Genomic DNA, 22,716 nt, shown 5'->3' on the forward strand with positions numbered 1-22,716 from the left:
GAGAAAATTTCTTTACTAGAACCTGTGATAGGGCCTAGACTTGAATATGGTTTAAAAATTAATGCTAAGAAGAGCAAATATGTAGTAAGCAATACATTTAATGATAACGCTCTGAATTTAATCATAAAGAATTATATAGTTCACCAGTGAAGGAATATCAATTCCTGAGGACATTATTCAATGATGACAACGGTTAGAGTGTAGAAATTCAAAGAAGAATGCGCATGGAAAGATTGGTGTTTAAAAAACTGAAAGCCTTCCTCATAGATAGAAATTGGAATTTAGCCTTAAAAATGAGCATTATTGAATAATATATGCCGTTGGACTTCTGACCACTTCCACGTCTACATAGGAAATAGATCCACTATTTTCAACTTCACATGTGAATTGTATGTTCTCATGATAAATAAAAGGTGAAAAAGGTTCGAAGAAAGTCTAAATTATCTCTTGCAAAAATCTGAAACAAGTGATCAACATACATATGAGCTTAATATTATAAGTGACCTGATCTAAAACCCAATCAATCAAATCTTCATGCATAAATGGGGGACAAGGCACCTTTCATCGCATATATATTTTGTTAAAATTTTTGTAACATTGTCATTCATACCTGAGATAATACTGTACTAGATAATTTTTTTAAAATTAATTAAATTTATTTATTAAAACTGCTCTTATTAGACCAACCATTAGTTTTACAATAATATTATAAAATAAATACATTTTTACATTCTAATAAACCCATTGGTACAATAAGATTTACATTTCACTATTCACAAATTAAATGTTATGTTTACATTTAAAGGTGTTAAGTAATGTTTTAAGTAATTTTTCTGGATTTCAGACTGTGCCTTATTTATTTTTTTATTTAATTTATTTATTAAAACTGGTCTTATTAGATCAATCATCAATTTTACAATAATATATATAGAATAAATAAATGTTTACATTCTTACAAACCTATTGGTACAATAAGATTTGCAATTCACTATTCACAAATTAAATGTTAAGTTTACATTTAAAGGTTTTAAGTAATATCCTGAACCGAAATGTTCTGAAATTTGTACCAAGGTATAAAGTTGTTTTTGTTAATTTTTCTGAATTTCAGACTGTTTCTTATTTATTTTTTTATTTAATTTATTTATTAAAACTTGTCTTATTAGATCAATCATTAATTTTACATTAATATGTATAGAATAAATAAATGTTTACATCATTATAAACCCATTGGTACAATAAGATTTAATTACACTATTCACTATTTATTTTTAACTGCACAAGTTCGTATGGCTTTGTTCTTTTTAATCTTCTGACCATGTTTCGGTTATGTAAGAATTTGGTCGCTTCCACATTCTCGTCCTGGCTGAGGCGAGCCTGGTGTTTGTCGGCAAATTTTTGTATTTCCACCGTGACTTCAGGGATCTTAAGATCCCTATGTAAGTCCTTATTCCTTATGTACCAAGGTGCATTGACCATGATACGTAAGATTTTATTTTGGAGTGTTTGTGTGATTTTGATATTGCCGTGTTTGGTACAACCCCATAGTTGAATACCATGTGTCCACATAGGCTTTTTGACTTGTTTATATAATAATATTTTATTTTGTATAGCAAGGTTGGAGCCATGTGCTATCAACCAGTATAGTTGTCTATACCTTAAACTTATTTCTGTCCTTTTTTTCTTCACGAGTTCTTTCCATCTCAGCTTCGCATCTAAGGTCAAAATGAATATCAAACTGAAAGAAAAAATTATGGTTGTTTTGAACAGCAGGGGAAAAATACTTTTTTTGATGATCGGTAATTTTTTTGTTACTTGTAAAGAATTAAAAAAAAAATTCTCGTCCATCTAAGCAGCTAATGTTTAAACCCGTGTCCCAAAACCTCTCTCACGTACCAAGAGTAATTTTTTGGGATGACCTTTTTGTTCCTAAACTATTTTTGGTAACGATCCCCCCAAAATAAGATATTTTACAGTTCTAAGAGATTTTTCTAAAAAAAAAAGTTCTCGATAGGTTTTTACCTCGTCTATCTAAGCATGTAATGTTTGAATACGTGCCCCAAAACCTCTCTCTCGTACCAAGAGTAATTTTTTGGGATGACCTTTTTGTTCCTAAACTATTTTTGGTAACGATCCCCCAAAAATAAGCTATTTTACCCTTCTAAGAGATTTTTCTTAAAAAAAAAGAAAGTTCTGATAGGCTTTTACCTCGTCTATCTACCGAGCTTGGTGTTTGGCGGCAATTCTTTGTATTTCCGTCGTGACTTCAGGGATCTTAAGATCCCTATGTAAGTCCTTATTCCTCATGTACCAAGGTGCATTGACCAAGATACGTAAGATTTTATTTGGGAGTGTTTGTATGGTTTTGATATTGCTGTGTTTGGTACAACCCCATAGTTGAATACCATATGTCCACATAGGCTTTATGACTTGTTTATATAATAATATTTTATTTTGTATAGCAAGGTTGGACCCAAGTCCTATCAACCAGTATAGTTGTCTATACCTTAAACCTATTTCTGTCTCTTTTTTCTTCACGTGTTCTTTCCATCTCAGCTTGGCATCTAAGGTCATTCCCAGATATTTAGCTGTAGTACTAGATAAATGAACAAATCAAGCGCCACATTGATAAATTCGTAGACGTTTTTCCAGTGTTGGTATATGAGGTATATTATTGTATTCAAGATAATTGATGTATACAAGGATTTAACATCGAAGGAAACCAGAACATCCTCTTCATCTACGTTAATTTTTTTTATTCTTTATCTTTTCTATGATCTCAAACGAATTTTTGACTTGGTATTTGTTCTCACACAAGGCCTGACATTTAGTTTTAATCCACTTGGAAAGATTGTAAAACGGTGATTGAATTCTACATACTATAGGTTGTAGAGGTAAACCTTCTTTTTGTACATTAGTTAGCCCATTTTAGGGAAATCGAGTTGTAGATATTTTTTAAGGCATATTAATATTATTATTGTTCAAGTAATATTGTAAATTAACGTTATGTGGGTTTTATTTCCAACGGTAGGGAAGGAATCAGTCTTTTATAACTGCTAGGTTAATGAAGGAGAATCCCTTAATCTAGATTTAGTAGGGTTTATGGCTAAGCCCAGTAGCTAGACTAATCGCAACATTCTACATATAAATAGCCCCCAAATTCGTCTTTAAAATTATGCGTTGGTTGTCACGTACTAAAACTACCAATATTCCATTTCGATATAACGTCATTACACTGATTAGAACCGATTGACAGTAATATCGGCTATTCGTCCAATCCATTGACGATGGGAAATCAAAGGGTTTAAACGCTCATGGACAACGGGGGTTCGACGGTCTCTAATCACCCCCTATTCTAGTATGAAAATGAAACTGGGATTAACGTTTCGTAACAGAGTTTATTTGCACGGTCGCCACGGGACGGCGAAGGAAAAAAAATAACCGGATCAAACCGTGGCAAATAATGTCAGGCAGGCGTTGGATCAAAAAATCTGAGTCTATGCGACCCTGTTCCAGTCGAGTTACCAAGGTAAGATCTTGTGCACACGTAACATCAGTTTTTGTAATGTTATTTCTTCAAAGTTTCATCTCGAGACCGAAACGACGAAGAAAAGTAGATTAAGCTTTATTACCGTACGAAGCAGAATTCGACAAAAAGTAATCAAACCAACAACTACATTAAAAGTAATTTCATAAACAATTTTATTTAATTACGCCTGCGCTAATTGCTATGCTTAAATGTATATGAGATCGGTTTGTATGTAGGTGCACATAAATAGACAAAAATACAAACAGAAAGTATTAAAAAAAATAAAAAAGACTAATATAAAAACAAGTAATTAAGGTTTTTAGTTGAGATAAAAAAGTCAATGGCACGAGCGGGATTCGAACCCACGATCTTCGGATAGATACACTGCTGCTCTACCACTTGAGCCATCGTGACTTCGATCGACTCGGACACCAACTTCCCATCTCAACCGCACCTTTTGAATTTTCCCTCCTTTTTATAATCTCAACTAAAAACCTTAATTAATTGTAATATATTAATTGGTCAAGCGGACCACGAAATTAGTGAATTTATAAAAACAACTATCCACTAGTACAAACTCCTGAATATTGGCGTTAATCACCCTCATGGTAATGGGCTTGTTGTTTTGAGTGATAAAAAATTCTAACATTCGGGAAAACATGTTTTTGTTATGCCCACTTCCCACTTTGGAGAAGTTCGGACACACGAATGGCCTATCGCCGGGCAATTCGATTACTGGTCCGGTCCTAAAGGGAGAAAAGGACCCAAGAAGGGTGTGAAAACTACTCGGCATAAACACAGCAAAAATAAATGAAAAAATGTAACAAGCCGAAAAACTCGTCCCACCAACTAGTGGAAGTTCAACTCGGACAGCGAAACAAAACCCCTGGGTCATTTGTGTTGCTCCCTCTCAACATCGAATATTAATGTTTATAACTGGATCTACCTGGTATGTGAGAAATAAAACGCTACACGAAGATCTGGATCTTCTTGATGCCAAGTTAAAGACTTACGAATACCACCAACAGGCATTTCATCCAACGAAAATTCGTTAATGCTGCAAGCTGCCAGCAAATTGCCACCAGAGGGATTCTGAGACAACTCAAAATGAAAATACATTTCGATTTACGTGCAGTAACCTTCTTTATACCTATTATCTTTTATTAATTGTACTTAAAATACTATACTGCTCCTTTTTCCCAATGCATAAACTTGAAGACTTTTCTGGTCCAGCTCGACTGACAAAGTTTGCTTTCAGAATTCTACCACCTCTTTGCTTAAATCGCTCTTCTCTGAAATTGGTAAGCCGCGGAAATTTAAGTTGGAGGATCGGCTTTTAAAATCCATTTGTTCTTTGAGCTTATCTTGTTTTAGGATTGTTAATTTTAGACTCACAAGTTCAAGGCGAAGTTCTTTATTTTCCTCTCTTAAGGCTTTATTCTCTTCTCTCAGACTCGATATCATCATTAGACGCCAGAGAACTTAGTTTGGCGTCAAGAAGCTTATTCATGACCAAACCATTGAACTCATTAGTTCTTCCATGGATAAGTCTTCGACTAACCATCCCTAACCAATACTATATGTTAACTCAGTTAAAATATTTTTTATCTAATTTATTAAATACATTAGCATATTGTAACATTATTACCTTTTGTATTTGGTGCGTCTGCTGTGTGGGGATCGGCCAAAGATTACCGATGGAAAGAGTAATGAAATGGGCTTGTAGCTTCTATTGGTAGGATTTGTGAGAAAACAAATTCTATCATTCGGGATAACACACGCCTTTATAAAGCCCGTTTTTCATTTTGGAGAAGACGTTTGTTTACAGAAATGGCCTATCGCTGGGCAATTCGAATACTGGATGATGTGTAGGTCCTTAGGGAGCAATCACCAGGAAGTGTGTCAAAACTATTTAACCCAAAACCTAAAACAATTGGCAGGTCAGCCAAACCTCTTCCCACCATCTAATGGAAGATAAGCTGAATATTTGGGCCATTTTGTTACTTCCTCCAGCCAGCAGTGACAAGTAAGTAAATTCATTTAAATAAGAAGTTTGTTGAACAACCCACCTCAGCTAACTGTAATTTTTATTAATTACAATCTCTCTCAATTCAATTATTTATTTTTCTTACACTCACTGTCGTTTAGGAGTCCCAAAACGACTGACGCTTCAATAGTCGACAAAATTATCTACAAGCTGCAGGGCGAAGGAGTTGTGATATGAGAAGGTTTGCTTGACAGGATAATTGAAGCTGTTTTTGGCTATTGATTGTAAAATTGTTGAGCTGTCTTTTGAGTTGCATGTGTGGCTCCTATTAAGTCTTTTTTCAATGTATACAATACACAAGGTAGCCAATTCCAAGCTCTTTTTCAATCCAACTATCAAAAATACACTTATTAAGATGATAATATTGATAATGCTGGCGTTGTAGATGTACATTGAACACTTTACTGGGTGGGATTTCAGTACGTCTTCAATGAGTGACAAAAATATTAGAATGATCGAATTTTTAACTATATGAGTTTCTCACTGCAGATGACGTATGAATAAACGCGTATGAGTAAAACATAAAGCAGCGAGAATGGATTGACCCAGTAAACCCAGGGGTCAGTATATTAGTTCATTATATAAACGTATAATATACTTTTAATTAATTATACTTTTTATTTAGGGTCTCGGTTGAGATGAAAAAGCTAAGGTCGCAGGAGGGATTCGAACCCACGACCGTCGGCTCAATACGCCGCTGCTCTAACCATTCGAGTTAATGTGACTTCCATCCACTTGGACACAGTTAATTATACTTTTTATCTAAGGTGTTGGTTGCCTTTATTATATACAATATTAAATTATATTATACGAATTTTATATTATTTAATGGTTACTCTTTTAATTCGACCAATCAGTAACTGTTCACTAAATGAATGACATTACATGCTACAATACATAACTTTAAAGGTTACCACGCGAAAGTATTCTTTTTTTTCTTTTTCAATTTTGTATAAGTGAATTTTGTTGTATATAATATGCTCGTTTTTCTGAACTTATTGTTATTATATTAAGCCAGAAAAGGGGGCTGAAATTCTAATCAAAATTGTTGTTAATACAAATGGCAATTTAATACCCAGCAGTTCCTGTACAAGTCGAGCTGTGGAGAAATTTAAGAAATCAAGCTGTGCATATATCGCGTCCCTGTATGGTGACCTTTCGAATAATTGCATTTTCAAGCGTAATTAGTCATTAATTCATTAGATCTTGCCAGTTTTAAAAAAAATAATATCATGTAATCTTTTCACATTTCATGCAATTTCAGTATTAATGGGAGGTATTGATGGAATTGGCATTTTCGTCTCATAATAAACGATTCCCATTTAATCCCATCTAATGATCATTGGGTTGCTGAAGTACAGCTTTTACAGCTTAACTGTTGAGAACAGCATTTGATCGAAGTGAAGATAAATCATCTTTTCCTTTCTCCATGGTCGACTGGGGTATATATAAAGTCAACTTTTCAACTTTGCCCAAAGTATAGCCAAGCATTGAGACGGCCAGCGGGTCTTAAGGCTTAAATGTTAGCGTTTGTCGGCTTTCTGAGTCTCCTTTGGCCCACAGAAAATAAGACATGTCCAACTCACTTAAAGCATTTTGGCATCGTGCTTTTGACCCCTTCTCACAAAAAACCTCCTTTTGCTACATCCAGCCAGCATAAAGAAATCCTTGAACGTATTAATGTTACAGCGAAGGTACATTAAAGAAATCTAGTTTATAAAAACAAGGTTAATCGACCTAGAAAGACACAATTGGAAAAAACCCTGTACTGTTAAACCATCGTAAATATTTTTTCTTGTCACATTTAGAATCTGAGGGAGGCTGGAATGTCCTTCGATAAATAATTTATATTGGAAATTCACGTAAAAATCCCAATAATTGAAATGAAATTTTGAAAAATAATTCGATGGCAAATGGACTGAAACTTAGCAAGACCTGATTAGTTCACTAAGAGGCAAGTGGTGTTCCCTTCAAAAGATGGACAGCAGTCCGACCTAACAAAAGCTTGAGTTAAAAACACTATTTATACATTTATCATAACCCCATGGTAAAACTTTACTTTAAAAATTATTTGTATAAATGAGATCAAAGAAATTTGTCTTTAAACTATTCGACTCATTCTTTTGCCAAACAGGTACGTTATTTTATTATGTTAAATTGTTCTACATAAACATTTCTTATTAGAAAATGTATAGTGAAAAATTTAAATAAATATTTAAATAACTGACATTACTGAATTTAATTTTGTAAGTAAAAAAAAGTTCTTTTACAAAAATGAGAGAATATGTTTTTCTTCTTTATTTATTTTTATTTATTTATGGGGTTCGCAACAGCAATGGTTATATCAACCCTCGGGGTTGCCGGTGTTTTTTTTTAAATAAAAAGCCCATTTGTAAGTATGTCGGGTTCGAATGCAGGGCCGCTGGATTCGAACCCGGGACCTTTACCTTACAGTGATGAGCCCCGTGTCAACGCCTAAACCGTTGCGGCCACCGACGCCCCCTTTTTCCTTCTTTATTCTCTTATGAATTATTTGTATTATATTTATTTAAAATATTCGTGTTTATTTAATACATATTCAGTACTTTATGCAGATAGTGAAATAGTCTTGTGGCTATAAATTAACAAGCAATTGTGTTATAATTGACATGGCAGTCAATATGCTTTAATTTAACATGTATTGAATTTACATAATTAAAATAGCAGATATAGGATGAAATATTTTCATTTAACAAAGATTGTTGTTATAGAAAATTTTGCGCTTAAACACTTTTATTAAAAAATCAATAACATTCATTCAGAAGTGACAACACATTATTTTCTATCTGATTTTTAACCAGATTTTTTAATTTAGTGATGATTTATTTATTACGGTATCTAAAAAAATCTCCCAAGTCCTTATTGACAGTTAAAAAAATATTCAAACTAAGACAAGAATGATGCTTGGTTAGGTACATAAAAAAGGTGAGGCGATGCTGTCTCCATTTCTGGAAATTTTACTTTTCAAAAATTATTATTATTAAATTCACTAGTTTTCGTGGTCCGCTTGATCAATTAATATCTTTCAATTAATTAAGGTTTTTAGTTGAGATAAAACGTCAGTGTCACGAGCGGGATTCGAACCCACGACACTCGGACACTAGCTTTCCACCTCAACCCCACCTTTTGAATTTCGCTCTTTTTTGCCATTTTTTAAATGTCGCCTATTTGATTCTCTGCGACAAATGAAACGGCCACGGAGAGCTTTTAGTGAAGTATACTTCATTTTAACTTATTAAATTCACTAGTTTTCGTCGTCCGCTTGACCAATAATATCTTTCAATTAATTGGTCAAGCGGACCACGAAAACTAGTGAATTTAATAAGTTAAAATGAAGTTTATCTTTACTAAAGCTCTTCGTCTTAGTTTTAAGCTAAACTTGCAATATATATACATTCACGTACATAAATACGTTCTTACGAAACAGATATAACACCTAACACCCAAAGACTCGCTGCCGTGCACGTGCACAATCCCCATATCGGACGGCATTCCTACTCGCTCCCTGTAATGAGCCAAGGAATGACACACTTCATTTAAGGGGATGCATTGAGCAACCGTTCTCTGCATGCCGCACACTTATTCCAAAATTATTGAACATTTGATTGCCACTGATTGAAAAGCTGAGAGTCCATAGCCCGGATATTATATAAATAAACATTAGCTAAAAATTATGGGAATGAAGGAAAGCGAATTTTTATCTCTGCCCCTGACTATCTCAATCTGTCTCTCTTTCTTTTTCTCACTCTCTCTATTTATCTATTTATTCATGTGTTTGTCTTTATACATAAATAGATCGATAGAAATACTTTATTTTACAATTTTGAGCACATCATGAAATATATAATTAAAAATATATACAACATGGAATTAAATCCGTCTGTCGTCGGAGAATATTGTAAATTGAAAAATTAAACATAAAACTCTGGATATACACGCATTAATTATAGAACGTAAAAATAATAGAAATAAATTGACTATTTCGTCCAAATTTTGTTTGTTTGTTTTTATAAGTGATTTCTAGATAATTTCTGAGTTTTTTTAGCTATCCCTAAATTTAGTTAACTGATTATTTAACTAATAAAGTCAACATAACAGATAATTCTGCACTATTCAACGGGTAAAGAGAATCCAGGGGTTGCGGTACTTCAAGTTGCGCAGGGCGCAACCCCGAAGCGTGTAATCCTTGAAATGCCGTTTAATGCCGTTTCATAAAACGCAAAACAATGCCAGGATAGGCTTATGCCCATGCCTTCATAAGCCGGGTCCTTTTTGTAAATTTAATTTGAAATGCAAATTATAAGTCAGCTAGTCATTAAGAAGAGCTTCGGCCGTTCGTACAATGACCGGTGGGACTTCAAATAACAACTTTGCACATTTCGATAAACAGTCTGAAAAATTTTCAAGTGCAAGACAAGATTTCCATTATTTTAAACCTTTATGGTGATATAACATATCGCCTTGGAAAGAGAAAATGATCTCGTTGGACAAAATTGTGAAATTTTATATTAAATGAAAACAATGTTTGCTAAGCTTAAGTTTATTCAATATAACATAATGGTAAGAATATAATATAATTTACATTGTAAATAAAATACTATATAAAGAAAATACTCTAACCGACTATTTTGGTCTGGAGATTTCAGTCCGCACACTGTTCAAATCATAATTCAATATTTTACTTTCATTTATTTCTCCTCGTCTGGTGTTATATCATGAAAAAATTAAATGGTTAACATGGAAAAAAGGTCAAATATATTATCATTTAATTAAATTAAATAATGAGTTTTCTTCGTACGGTGTGCAGAATAATAAACCTCTAATTTGGTCGATACCGATCATTTTGTCCTGGCTGTCCGTGCTGGTTTAATTTAAGCATTTTAAATATAAAGTATGTTTATTATAATTCATAAGTATATCGTATACAATACAAGCATATACATATAAAACATAGCACATAATGTAAAATTAAATGAGAGAAGTTCCCTATTTCCTCTGACTAAATTGCTGTTTACCATTAAGCTAGTGGATTTAATCAATTATACAAAATGCGTGGATTTAAACGTAGTACCAAAAATAAAAGTGGTATTAATCAAACAGAGGAAGAATCATGCTAATTACACGTTTTTACAACCATATTAACTCGAGATGTTGAAACATTATTTTGTACTTCCAAAATAATTCAATATATCCCATCTTCTTCAAGTTGAAATTTCTTATTGGGGTGTGCGGGGTGATGAACCGTAAAGTTGGTCCTTTCTCATAATTTTGCTCTCTTCTTTTCGCCATTTTGATCTGCTAAACCCGTTTATTCATTTTTGCTGGTGGGTGTTGTAATGAAACAGAAAGATCAACCACTGATGATGGCGAAATTTAAAATGCGTCTGACAATGGAAAATAGAGATGATCGGCAGACCAAAATGACCAGAAACAAGTAAGTTACATAATTTTTCTTCCTGAGAATAAAATAGACTGTAGTGGTTAATCTCTCGTCTTTGAACGATTTTTACGTAGAAAAATATGGGAAAATTATTTTCTTCGGATATTTTCGTTTCGTTAGTTCAATATGACTATTAACAACCAAATTCGTTTGAATGGTTAACACCAGCAACAAAGAGAGGGTGCGTGAGCGAGTTTAAAACATCGGAAATAACTCGTTTGAAATGAATTGAATGATGAAACAACTTCCATTCGGCCTCTAATTGCTCAATTATATGCTTTTGTTTTTTATATTAAAAACGAATAACGTTTAGACTTGAATAAAAACAACTTATATTTTTACGAAAGGTTTTTCGAGGTTCAATTGAATACATGTGGAAACAAATTCAAACCACGGTTTAATGATCCAAACCAAAACAAAAACATCACAGGTTACATACTTCAAACCACTTTTGGAAATATTTTTTTAAAATTAAAAAGCTAGTATGAAAGTTTTAACTTATTCATCATACCTAGTTTTACAGAAAGCAATTTTAATTTTAAAATTTTATAATGTAAATGCGTAGCGTAGGTGCAGTTTGTAACATAAAAAAACGTAATGTTTGTTTAATATTTTACATATTTAATTATTCACGATACTTTAATATTTAACGTTTGCTCAAGAGCTTGTTTTTCTTGGTCAAATAAGTAAATACAATTAAAAATCATTTTATCTTTTATATTTTTGTCCTGCTGAACCTTTCTATCCTCCTACAGAAGGTCTACATCGACAAATTCCTCAGTAGAAAGTCCACCACATAATTTACCATACCTATTTAATACATAATATCCAATATAGTACACATATAAATATGTTATCCTCAACGCAACATTATTTTGTCTCAAAACATAATGAAAATCTCCCCTATGTAGTATTTCATCAGTCTTGTTCCAAAACCTCACACCTAACCACAGAACCTTTCTTTTCAGACCTTCTCATATGATGGTTAACATTCTTGGAAGACTCATTTTAAAACGTTTATGGTCAATTTAAAAATAGGTTTGTATAATAATATTCTTTTACAACAAAACATTTCACCCGAAAGGCAAAGCAAAGTTTCATCTTGCTCATAAAATGTTTGTCATCATTACCTTCCTCTTGATGTCGTGAAGATGGTTGAAGGAAGCGAGGGTTTCTTATTGGCCAAGCAATACAGCCTTCTGGCTTATTGTACGTTTCCTAGTTTCTTAGTTCAGTTCAATTACCCCCCCATCCTTTTCCCGGAAATATAGGCGTAAGGGAATGTAGGTATAATAGGAATAGGTGGAATTATTAGGACATCGTTGCACTCTCTTCTATAGATTTATTGATATCTTGGGTTATTTGTCTACTGAGCGGTTCTCATTGAAAGGTAATATGGGTGGATGTTGCTTCTACCTACAAATAGGGTCATAATCGAATATAGTATACAGTGTAGGTATTTTTTCAGGTGCCAGTACCGGTACTACTTTCCTGTATACTCGGTCGTCCTTAAAAGGACAATGGGGATCTTTAACGTCCGCACCTAGCCTATTCGGCCTTATCGGACGTTTTGATTCTCAAGAAAAGAGCTGACCTGACGCATCTCTGCATACGACAGAATGGTGTTACTGCCGCAGCGTTGGTGTAGAGGTAGCTCAGCCCCGAGGGGCCAAGACAACTTCGCTCCTCGCTTGCCCATTCCGAGTGGTCGGGTTCGCATTAAGCATCGAACCGTATGCCGCGCGCAAAGGGCTACCTAAGCCGAAATATATCAGCACACTCCCTAGATAGAGAAGGCCACTCTATCTCCCAGAGTATTGGGTCTTCCCAAGCGTAGAAACTACCGGATCCACTCCGGCCGCGGTTTTGTTTAAAGTGCCAGTACCGGTATATACCTCCGTCTCATCCATGAGTTTTATCCTTTCCAGCTGTAACAATGCGTTTGTCAGTTTAATAATAAATTTACAGTGTCTGGCGCCTTTGGACCTTCTGTTTTTGTGAACCAATTCTGAGATGGAGGATTTCTTTCTTATTTCCTCCTCTGGCCAATTTGTCCAATTTTTCATCACCCAGAATTCCTATGTATCCTGGCATCCAAGGATATTGTCAAATTGTTGTATCTCCCCAGATTTTGTAGATTTTGGATGCATTCATTGACTATTAAGATTTTGTACGGCTCAAACATTGATATAATGTATTTAGGCATGAAAGACAGAGGTGTACTTCTTTTATGAGTTTTATTGATTATATTTTTGGGTTGCACGAATCCGGTCCCTTCGTTTGTTTTGGAGCCATCTGTGTTGACTTTGACCTGATTTGTCTTTCACATTTATATTCTGTTATGATTTACGGGTGTACAAAGGAAATTTCCGGGTTCATTTCTAGCAATGGGTGTCTGATTTTATTATTATTGTTGTATGAGAAAAATGTTTGGTCCTCAACCAATTAAATTTAAAAAAATCTGAATGAGCTTTTCTTAGCTTCTCATTGTACAAAAGTTTTCGCGGAGGTAGGATTAGCAGTATTTTTAAAGCAGTTGACAGGGTTTTTTTCATTGCCCATTGCCAGTTTTACGAACACTCTGGATCAGGTATGGTCTTGAAGAAGCAAGCAAATTTATTTGCTCCTACCAAGATTTCGACCTATTTTAAGGTCATCATCAGGGCAAAACAAAGGCTGTCTACGGATTGGCATATTTCAGTTTTTTTAATGTGCAATCTCAAATTTTCTTGAAGACCGATTCAATCCCAACATTGCCAAGGACTGTAATAATATATGCATTGTATATGTGTTAACAGTAAGACCATACGTTGATCCAGAGTGTTCGTAAGTGAACATGTGGTCGATACGTCCAATACACACATAGTTTTGCTAATCTTTGTATGCTACCTCGTAGTTGGGTAGCTAGAATAAAGAGGAGAGAGAGAGAGAGAGAGAGAGAGAGAGTGGTAGATAGAGGTACGATCAAGTATCATTTATACGGATGTCTTACTTAAACTTCCCAATATCATCACAACTTGGGAATTTTTTCTTCTGTTCATCAAGATCCCCTTTAGCTTATCAAAGAATGGTCCACAAATGGGAAAACAAAACTAAACGAGATAAATGCACACTATGTACATTTACACTGAAGAGAAAATTTCCCTCCATTACAACTCCAAAACCAAGAGCCAACAATTCACATTAGACACTGACGACTATATGTAAACCTTCGTGCAATTCTCACACAAAACTTAAAAGAGAGGCAAGAATTTAACAAAGACGGTCATTTGCAAAGGATTTCACGAAAGAAAAGGGCTATGACTCTAATCAAATTTGTACAAACTAACTCTGAACTTACAGAGCGAAACTCAGAGGTTTCAAATTTAATAGCCAGCGCATCCAATCAAAAGGCGATGGATTTACGAAACTATCCTTAATATACACAATGACATGAACACTACTTTTGTCAACGAATTAATATTTTCCTGTTATTCAAACTCACATTTCAACTTCAATCCACATTCCCACTGCTCAACCCGTCTACACTTTTTATTAGGTTTCGTGGTCCGCTTGACCTAAGGTTTTTGGTTGAGATAAAAAATCAGTGTCACAAGTGGGATTCGAACTCACGACGTTCGGCTAAATACGCCGCTGCTCTACCACTTGAGCTGTCGTGACTTCGATCCACTTGAAAAACGGTAAAAAGAAGGGAAAATTAAAAAGGTGGGGTTGAGATGGGAAGTTAGTGTCCGAGTGGATCGAAGTCACGATAGCTCAAGTGGGTTCGAATCCCGCTTGTGACACTGACTTTTTTATCTCAACCATAAACCTGTCTACACTATTCCATCTTAAGCACCATCCAGGCCATCTTACACAACGACGATCTCGGGACCTTCTCGCCCCTGCAGAAATCTCTCGCTGAGTGCAGCGTTGGTTGGTTGAGCTTGTGAAAATTTTGAATATTATTTCTAAAGTATAAAAATGTATTGCAGATGGTTAGGTCTATAGAAGTTTTATTTCAAGAATAACTTATAATCATTGTTATTACTATTTAAAAAGGCTGACAGATATATCATTCTTCTGGAAAGATTTTAAATAAATAACTGAATTGTAGTGTTTTTAAACTGTTTAAACTTAAAACTCAAACAGACTTTTCTACTTGGCGGTTTGTCAAAAGCTCGGTGTAATTTTTCTTCTCCCCATAGTATTAGATGGACTCAAACTACAAGCATAACCGATAAAACAGAAACTCCTCTTATTTATCGATGGCCCCCTAACGTTCGTCTATCCTAATTCGACATGGTATTATTTATCCGCACCTGGTTTAAGGAGTCGCCATGGAAACGCCCCTTCGCCTGTGTTTTATTGAAGGTAATCTCGAATGACCGGTCGTAATTTTCCTTCTGCCTTTAAGTGTTTGTGTCAGCGCGGGTCCATTTGTCCTTCTGAGATGCCCTGGAATATTTAACATCAAGACCCCGAAAGATGGAGGGTCTCAGTGCACAATTTTTCCTTCGGGTTAATACTAACAAAATTGATGATATTTGTACACTCCTTCAACGTTGTTCAATATGTTTTTTGCAATTTGTGAATTAACGTTTAGTTCGGTCGTTTCCGTTCGTTCCGGTCTCCCTGTCCTGGTTGTTTTGGTCTGTCGAACAAGATTCGGCGTTTCCCCATCCTCAGTGGTTGGCCCGTGTGTTATTCTATTACAACAAACATTACAAAATAAGATTTCTTACTAACCAACTATTAAAGGTTGCGAAATGTTAAAACACGCCTGACAGGCCAAAACTGTGAGAATAGACAGACCGGGATCAAATTACAATATATTTTTTATTATTTATATTTTATTACAATATATTTTTATTGGAAAAATAATAAGGTGATGGAGAACTTCTTATGTACATTTTTTCGATTTGGGTTGAACATTTACATCCTAATTTATTAATTCTTCTTTAAGTTCACGCAGTTTTTTGCGTCTCAGGTGATGGACAAGTGCCGATTTGTCTTTCTCTCTCTCATTTTTTCTCTCAACCTTTCTCTATCTCTTTCTCTGTCCGTGTCTGTCTATCTTCTCCATTCTCCCTCTCTCTCTCTTTCTATCTTTATATCTATCTATCTACCTCTCTATTTTCGTTTCTGTTTATCTCTCTCTCTCTTTCTTTCTCGGTCCATGTCTTTCTAACTTTCCCACTCACTCTCTCTCACTCTCTCTCTCTCTCTGTATCTATCTATCTATTTATCTATCTATCTATCTATCTCTCTGTGTTTCTGTTTCTCTCTCTTTCTCCCTTTTTCTCTCTCTCTCTGTCCCTGTCTCTCTATCTTTCCCATTCTCTCTCTCTCTCTCTCTCTCTCTCTCTCTCTCTCTCTCTCTCTCTCTCTCTCTATCTATCTTTATATTTATATATCTTTGTGTTTGCGTTTCTCTTTATCTCTCTCTCTCTGTTTATCTATCTATCTATCTTTATATTTATATATCTTTGTGTTTGCGTTTCTGTTTATCTCTCTCTCTCTCATTTTTCTTCCTTTCTTTGTCCTTGTCCGTCTATCTTTCCCATTCTCTTTCTCTCTCTCTCACTCTCTCTTTCTCTATCTCTATCTATCTACTTACCTCTCTCTATATATCAAATCTACCTGTCTTAATCGTCGTAATAATAGGTGGTCTAAACCCAAAAATGTTCTCCCACATCGGAACATACATTGTCAATGATTCAAACGATTAATATTTTGTCCAGTTTTAAAAGGGCCTTGAAGATATATTTACAGGAAAAATGGTATTACGACATAAATGAATTTTTTAGTACTTCAAGGCCATGATACCTTATTGTGATAATTATGCAATTATTTTTTAAGTCTAATTTTATTAATTTACATTAATTTACCTTAACATAACGTTTCTACATACAACGTATAATGGGACAATTATTCTATTCTCTCTATTCTCTCCCTCCCTCCAGATTTTTCACTTTTAAGAATTATCTTAATTTGCAAAATGCACATCAATACTAAACTATGCGTGTCAAGGTGTGTTGAGGAGTAGAAAGTACAGAAGCGATTCATCTTATCTTACTTTTTCAAATTTACTTCGTTTTATAACTATACTTAATACCTGCTCTCAGGTAAAATTCTTCTACCAAAATCCGAGGGAGGGGCAGTTTTACAAATCTATGAGATTTCTTTTACAGGTGAGGTCACATATTTGATTATTATTATTTTGGTTTTTAGACAGAAGGCAATTTTTCCAATTTGTTGCAAATACAAACACACTATTATTTATGATTGTCTTATTTCATTTTAAAGCAATTTACAATATGTTGTATTTCTGTCTTATTGTTAGCCCAATTTTCTATATAGACTTGCATTATATATAACAAAACAACATTATTATATAACATTATAGTTGTTTCTAGAATCGAAGCCTTCTCGTAACATCTCTCTAAAACTTGATTTCCTTAAGATTTTGGTGTTTGCCAAGCTGTAACAAATACAAATGTCTATTTTATTATCATTCGTATTACAATTTAAGTAATGTATCTTGTAGGCACCAGTCAAGCAATGATATATAATATATTTTTTATTTTCACCCCTCCTTTTTTTAAAAACTTTTTCTTTATGTTATTCATAATAAACCAACTTAGACAACGACGTTTTAATTTATTGTGTTTAATTTCTTGGATGAGTCCAATATTATTTTGCCTTTTTACAGGAACTTAAATCATGTTTTCCATTACACTAAAAGAGATAAATAGATAAAAATCTCTCAGATTATCATTGTGGTTATCCATAGCATACTCATGATTTTGGAGAGGTGTTTATAAATTAAATCGAAATTAAGTGTCTGATAATTTAAACCTGCCAGACATTACTGATATAGGTGTTAAATCACCAAACATTTCTTAAACAATGTTAATCCAGTTAACTTTTGTCATAAAATACATGCAATTAAGTACGTTTTGATCCAAAAAACATAAAATCTATAGAAATAACCATTTGCCTGGGGGGAGAAAAGTTATGTAGGGTGCCTCATGCCCAGTTTGACTTCAACATTTCAAATACGATCCTACACATCCTGACACATCATTTTAAAGGTTTTCTTGGTGCAATCGGATTTTAAATGGATCAAAAAATGACAATCCTTTAAAATGATTTTTTTGATGAATTTTTCTTCAAACTTTAAAAATTTAAACTAGACTAAACAATATTAAACACACATACACACACACACATATATATTTTTTTATAGCATAATTGGTTCAAGAGAAATTCACTCGGCCCATCTAAAAAGGACACCCTGTATCTGCTAGAAAACCCTACCATACGATTTCGTAGCATTGAACTAACTGTAAAATCAAACAATGATTTTCTTTATAACCTATTGATATTTGATAAACTGAATCATGTAAGTTTGTTATGTACAAAATTTCACATTCACACGCACTACTTCGTCAAGTTTGCCATTAAGTAACATCTATCAATCTCTTATTCATATTAGTTATTCTATTTTCTTTTTCTGGTTGTTTTTCTTTTATCTTTTTGTGTGCTTTTAATTGTTTTTCCGGAACATTAATTCAATTCTTCTTTATTACTCCTTTTTCCTTGCTTTTTCCTTCCTGCTACTATCCACTTCTTTTTTAATTTTATGTAATGCTGTTCCAAACTTTTTTTATTGGTTATCAATTTTTTTAGTATGCTTTCAATGAATTATTTTTGTTAACGTGCTTTTTATTATTTTAAATCGATTTGGAAGGGGATCTTTTTCCTGCCTGCGCTCCTTTTTTATTATTTTATTGTATCCACTTTTTTTTTAAATTTTGTATTTACTGTTGCAACTATTGTATTAAATTTTTTTATTCCTTGTCTGTTTTTGTCCTGATTGGTTTTTTCTTCTTGTTTGGGAATTTAAAAAAAAATCTAAATTGATTTTGACAGTCTTTTTCCTGCAACCATCCTTTACTTTTTTAAAATTTTTATTGTATTTGCGGTTAAATCGAATTCGGGTGATTTTTATCTTGCTGCCACTCCTTTCTTATTTTTTTGGTTTTATTGTATTCGTTGTTCCTATTATACGTTTTTAATATCAATAATATTATTTATTATTTTTTGTTGTTATCAAACTTTTCTTTTTCTGCTTGTTTGTTATTGATGTTTTAACTGTTTTCTAGGAATATTAATACATTTCTTACTTTTTAAAAAAATGATTTAAATCGATTTCGGAGGCTTTTTGCAGCCAGCACTCTTTACTTGTTTATTTTATTGTATATGCTCTGTTCCAACAGTTAAAATTTTTTATTCTCCTTTTCTGTTTCTTTTCCTTTTTTAATTTGGTGTTTTTAAAATTGTCCAAGAGCATAAATACAACCCTTTATGTTTTATTGATTTATGTTTATTTCATTTGTTGTTTTTTTCGTGCCACCACGCTTCACATCTTTTTTGAATTTATCGAAAATACTGTTCCAACTTTCACGTTTTGTTTATTTAGTCATAGTCTTTAAAAAGCCGCTTAAAAAACATTCAGTTTCTTTAAATTCCATAAAACGGAACTGCCCATCCTGAATTTTTCATGATTATTTACGCTTAGGAAATGGTGCAATGAACCCTCTTTTCACGACACCCACAAGGGTAGTTGGCTGTAAAGTCCCTCCACTATTTCCTCTTCTATGTCTACCAATCGGCTGTGTTCTGCCGAAACAGGTATTTTTGCCCTTGCGGATAGGATTTTGTTGCTGTTACGGTCTGTCCGTAAAGGACTTTAGAAACTGGGGTGCATTTTGAGAATCCACTCGGAAGAAAAATACAAAAACAAAAACAAACTGGTTAAAATGTTAAAGCATCTTATAATTCTTATGTTGTGAAATGTATTGTTTTAACCAATACATTATAAGTATGGTAAAGTTGTTTAATTGAAAGCAACCATAGCAAAGCTCTAGAAGAAACAATTTGATCCTCACAATTTGCTTTAATTAATATTTGCTCTATTCGTCAGTAATGATTAACACAATACTGTTGATAGTTCGTTATAAATACCAGCGCAATTATAGTCATAATTTCTAAACTAAAGCTGACAAGGTACGTCACAACTTAATATTAACGTTATATTGAATTGATCATAATTTATTCGGTATTTATTGTTAACATCAGAAAAATTTAATAATGAATTTTTTATAAAACTCTTGCTTGGTTTAATTGTTTTGTGCGAATCGTTTTAAGTTCTGGGCTTTTCTAGGCTTGAGTAAAAAAATTCAATTCATTGTGAAAAATGAAAACAAACGTAAGCAATCATGAGTCAAGTAAAGGATGAAGTGACAAAAATTTTGTACCCGCTATGCTCATCAAAATTATTGTAGATGAAGTAAGAAAAACAAATTGTTTTTACCACGACATAAATAATTGACCTATTACATAAACATGATTATCAAGTTATCTGAACTATAAAACATATGAATTGAATATGAATATGAAAATAAGAATGAAAAAAATATTTCAACAAAAAAAACACAAAATCTCAACGCACTGAAAGTGTAATTAACGGGGTGGAGGTTTGTGTTAAGTGGTGGAAATGGCAATAAACATAATGAAAAATCAATGTTTTTCAATGAACAAAACTGATGATTCGAAAAAGTTACGAGGGAAGAAATAATTGATGAATGAGCGTGAAACTTTTCAAAGGTCAAACAATTAACAACCGTTTTGAAATTTCGCGGGAGGGAGATCGTGCAAAATCAAAACTTTATTTTGCTGTTTTATATTCCAGTCGAATCCATTTTGCGCACTTGAATGTTGCTGAATTGGCTAAGATTTTTAAATGATTATAAATAAAGAATCCGTTTACTCCCCTACTTGCTAACTAACCCCGTTTTCGGTTTATCCACAAACCTCACTCTTTCACAAAATTACTGTATTTAAAATTTAAAATTAAGAAAAAAATTAATTTGAAGAATATGAGAACTTGATCGTTATACACGTGGACTTTTCCCCTTCTCTTCTACCTAGGTATTGAAAAAAACATAAGACTTAAGAAAAAAGAAAAATGAAATTGAATGGTTTAAGAAGCACCAGTTCCGCACGCATTTTATGCAGCTGTAATTTTACATTGGATTTATGTTACTGCTGTTTTGCAAGGATGTTTCCCTGCTTCACTAACATTGTGACTAGTTTCTTATGCATCATCTATCATTTACCTGTTTAAAAGTGTCTTGTTGGAAATAGTTTGATAAATAGAATTTTTCTTATTTTTCTCTAAACAAACAAAATCTGACCTAAGGAAATTTTCGAAAGAATCATAAAGCAACAAGTTAAATTTATAAAGAAATAATAAATTTTTTTACCGAAATAAAATTTAATTTGAACAAACTATTTATAAGGCATTTTTAAACTGATAATTTATCTCCCCAGAGGCACCTCTGCCTTTTTTCTTTTTATTCAATTTAAAAGAAATATTTTCCATATTCACAAACATAGATAGCAAGACTCAATTGATATGGAAATAAAGGAAGACAAGTTCCAACGCATGATACGGATAGAATGTTAGGAACTAGGAATATTGCTTCATATATATTTCTCTGAAAGACACCGATATAATTTTAATAAATTAAAGATAAATTTACGTGCTATTCAGCCGAACTGTGCTATTTGTAACAGTAGTACTTTCTGGCTTTTTTACCAGTGTGCAAGTGTGCTATTTTGTCAATTCTTGTAACACAACGGAAGTTTACTTTCTATGCGAAGCCGCTTATAACGAAATTGTGCACAAAAGAATTGTGTAAAAGAATATGTTGTAACTGTAATAAACAAAACTTCTCTTTATTTATCAGACTACAACAAAAATTCTTTGAAGTAAAAATCAATACTCTTCTCTGAGATATTTATGAATAAATCTATTAACCAAAAACGTTACCTTATAAAAAAGTAAAAATACCGTGAGTAAATAAAGATGGAAATTTAAAAGGAAGTATTGACTCACGGTGGGTCCAATAACACCTTTGTCAGGACTGACCCTTCGGCCTTGATGCCCGATAGCTTCCTCCTACTATTTACAAACATACGATCCTCTCAGAATCAGAAAAGAATAAACAAATTAAATGGAAAAGAAATAGATCAAAACGGTGATCAAAGCAGGTTAAAATTCAATATAATCCAAAGATTTCTATCAAGTCAAATTAAACAAATAGTCTCTCAATTCAGCTTTATTCTTATCAAATCCATTAGAGTTCGTGGTCTGATTGATCAAATAACTTCTTTCAATTAATTAAACTTTACGTAAGGTATTGGTTGAGACAAAAAAGTCAATGTCTCGAGCGGGATTCGAACCCACGACCTTCGGCTAAATACGCCGCTGCTCTACTACTTGAGCTATCGTGACTTCCATTCACTCGGACACAAACTTCCCATCTTCACGATTGCTCAAGTGGTAGAGAAGCGGCGTATTTAGCCGAAGGTCGTGGGTTCGAATCCCGCTTGTGACACTGACTTTTTTTATCTCAACCAATATCTTACATAGAGTTTAATTAATTGAAAGAAGTTATTTAGTCAATTGGACCATGAACTCTAATAGATTTAATAAGAAAAATGAAGTTCACTCTTTGTCACCATTTTATTTGTCGCCGAGAATCGAATAGATTACACATTTGAAAAATGGCCAAATGGAGGGAAAATTCGAAAGGTGGGTTGAGATGAGAA

General features: G+C 33.4%; 1 long non-coding RNA gene across 1 annotated transcript; it reads right to left on the reverse strand.

The window, feature by feature from the left end:
* Positions 1–17,309: 17,309 nt before the first annotated feature.
* Positions 17,310–22,022, reverse strand: LOC106672617. Its single transcript, XR_001341286.1, has 2 exons — positions 21,935–22,022; positions 17,310–17,515 (listed from the first exon to the last, which is right to left on the reverse strand). It is a non-coding gene; the product is annotated as an uncharacterized LOC106672617 (long non-coding RNA).
* Positions 22,023–22,716: the final 694 nt, after the last annotated feature.

This window comes from Cimex lectularius, unplaced genomic scaffold (genome assembly GCF_000648675.2).
Source record: "Cimex lectularius strain Harlan isolate CLEC.00 unplaced genomic scaffold, Clec_2.1 scaffold152, whole genome shotgun sequence".
Classification (NCBI taxonomy): domain Eukaryota; kingdom Metazoa; phylum Arthropoda; class Insecta; order Hemiptera; family Cimicidae; genus Cimex; species Cimex lectularius.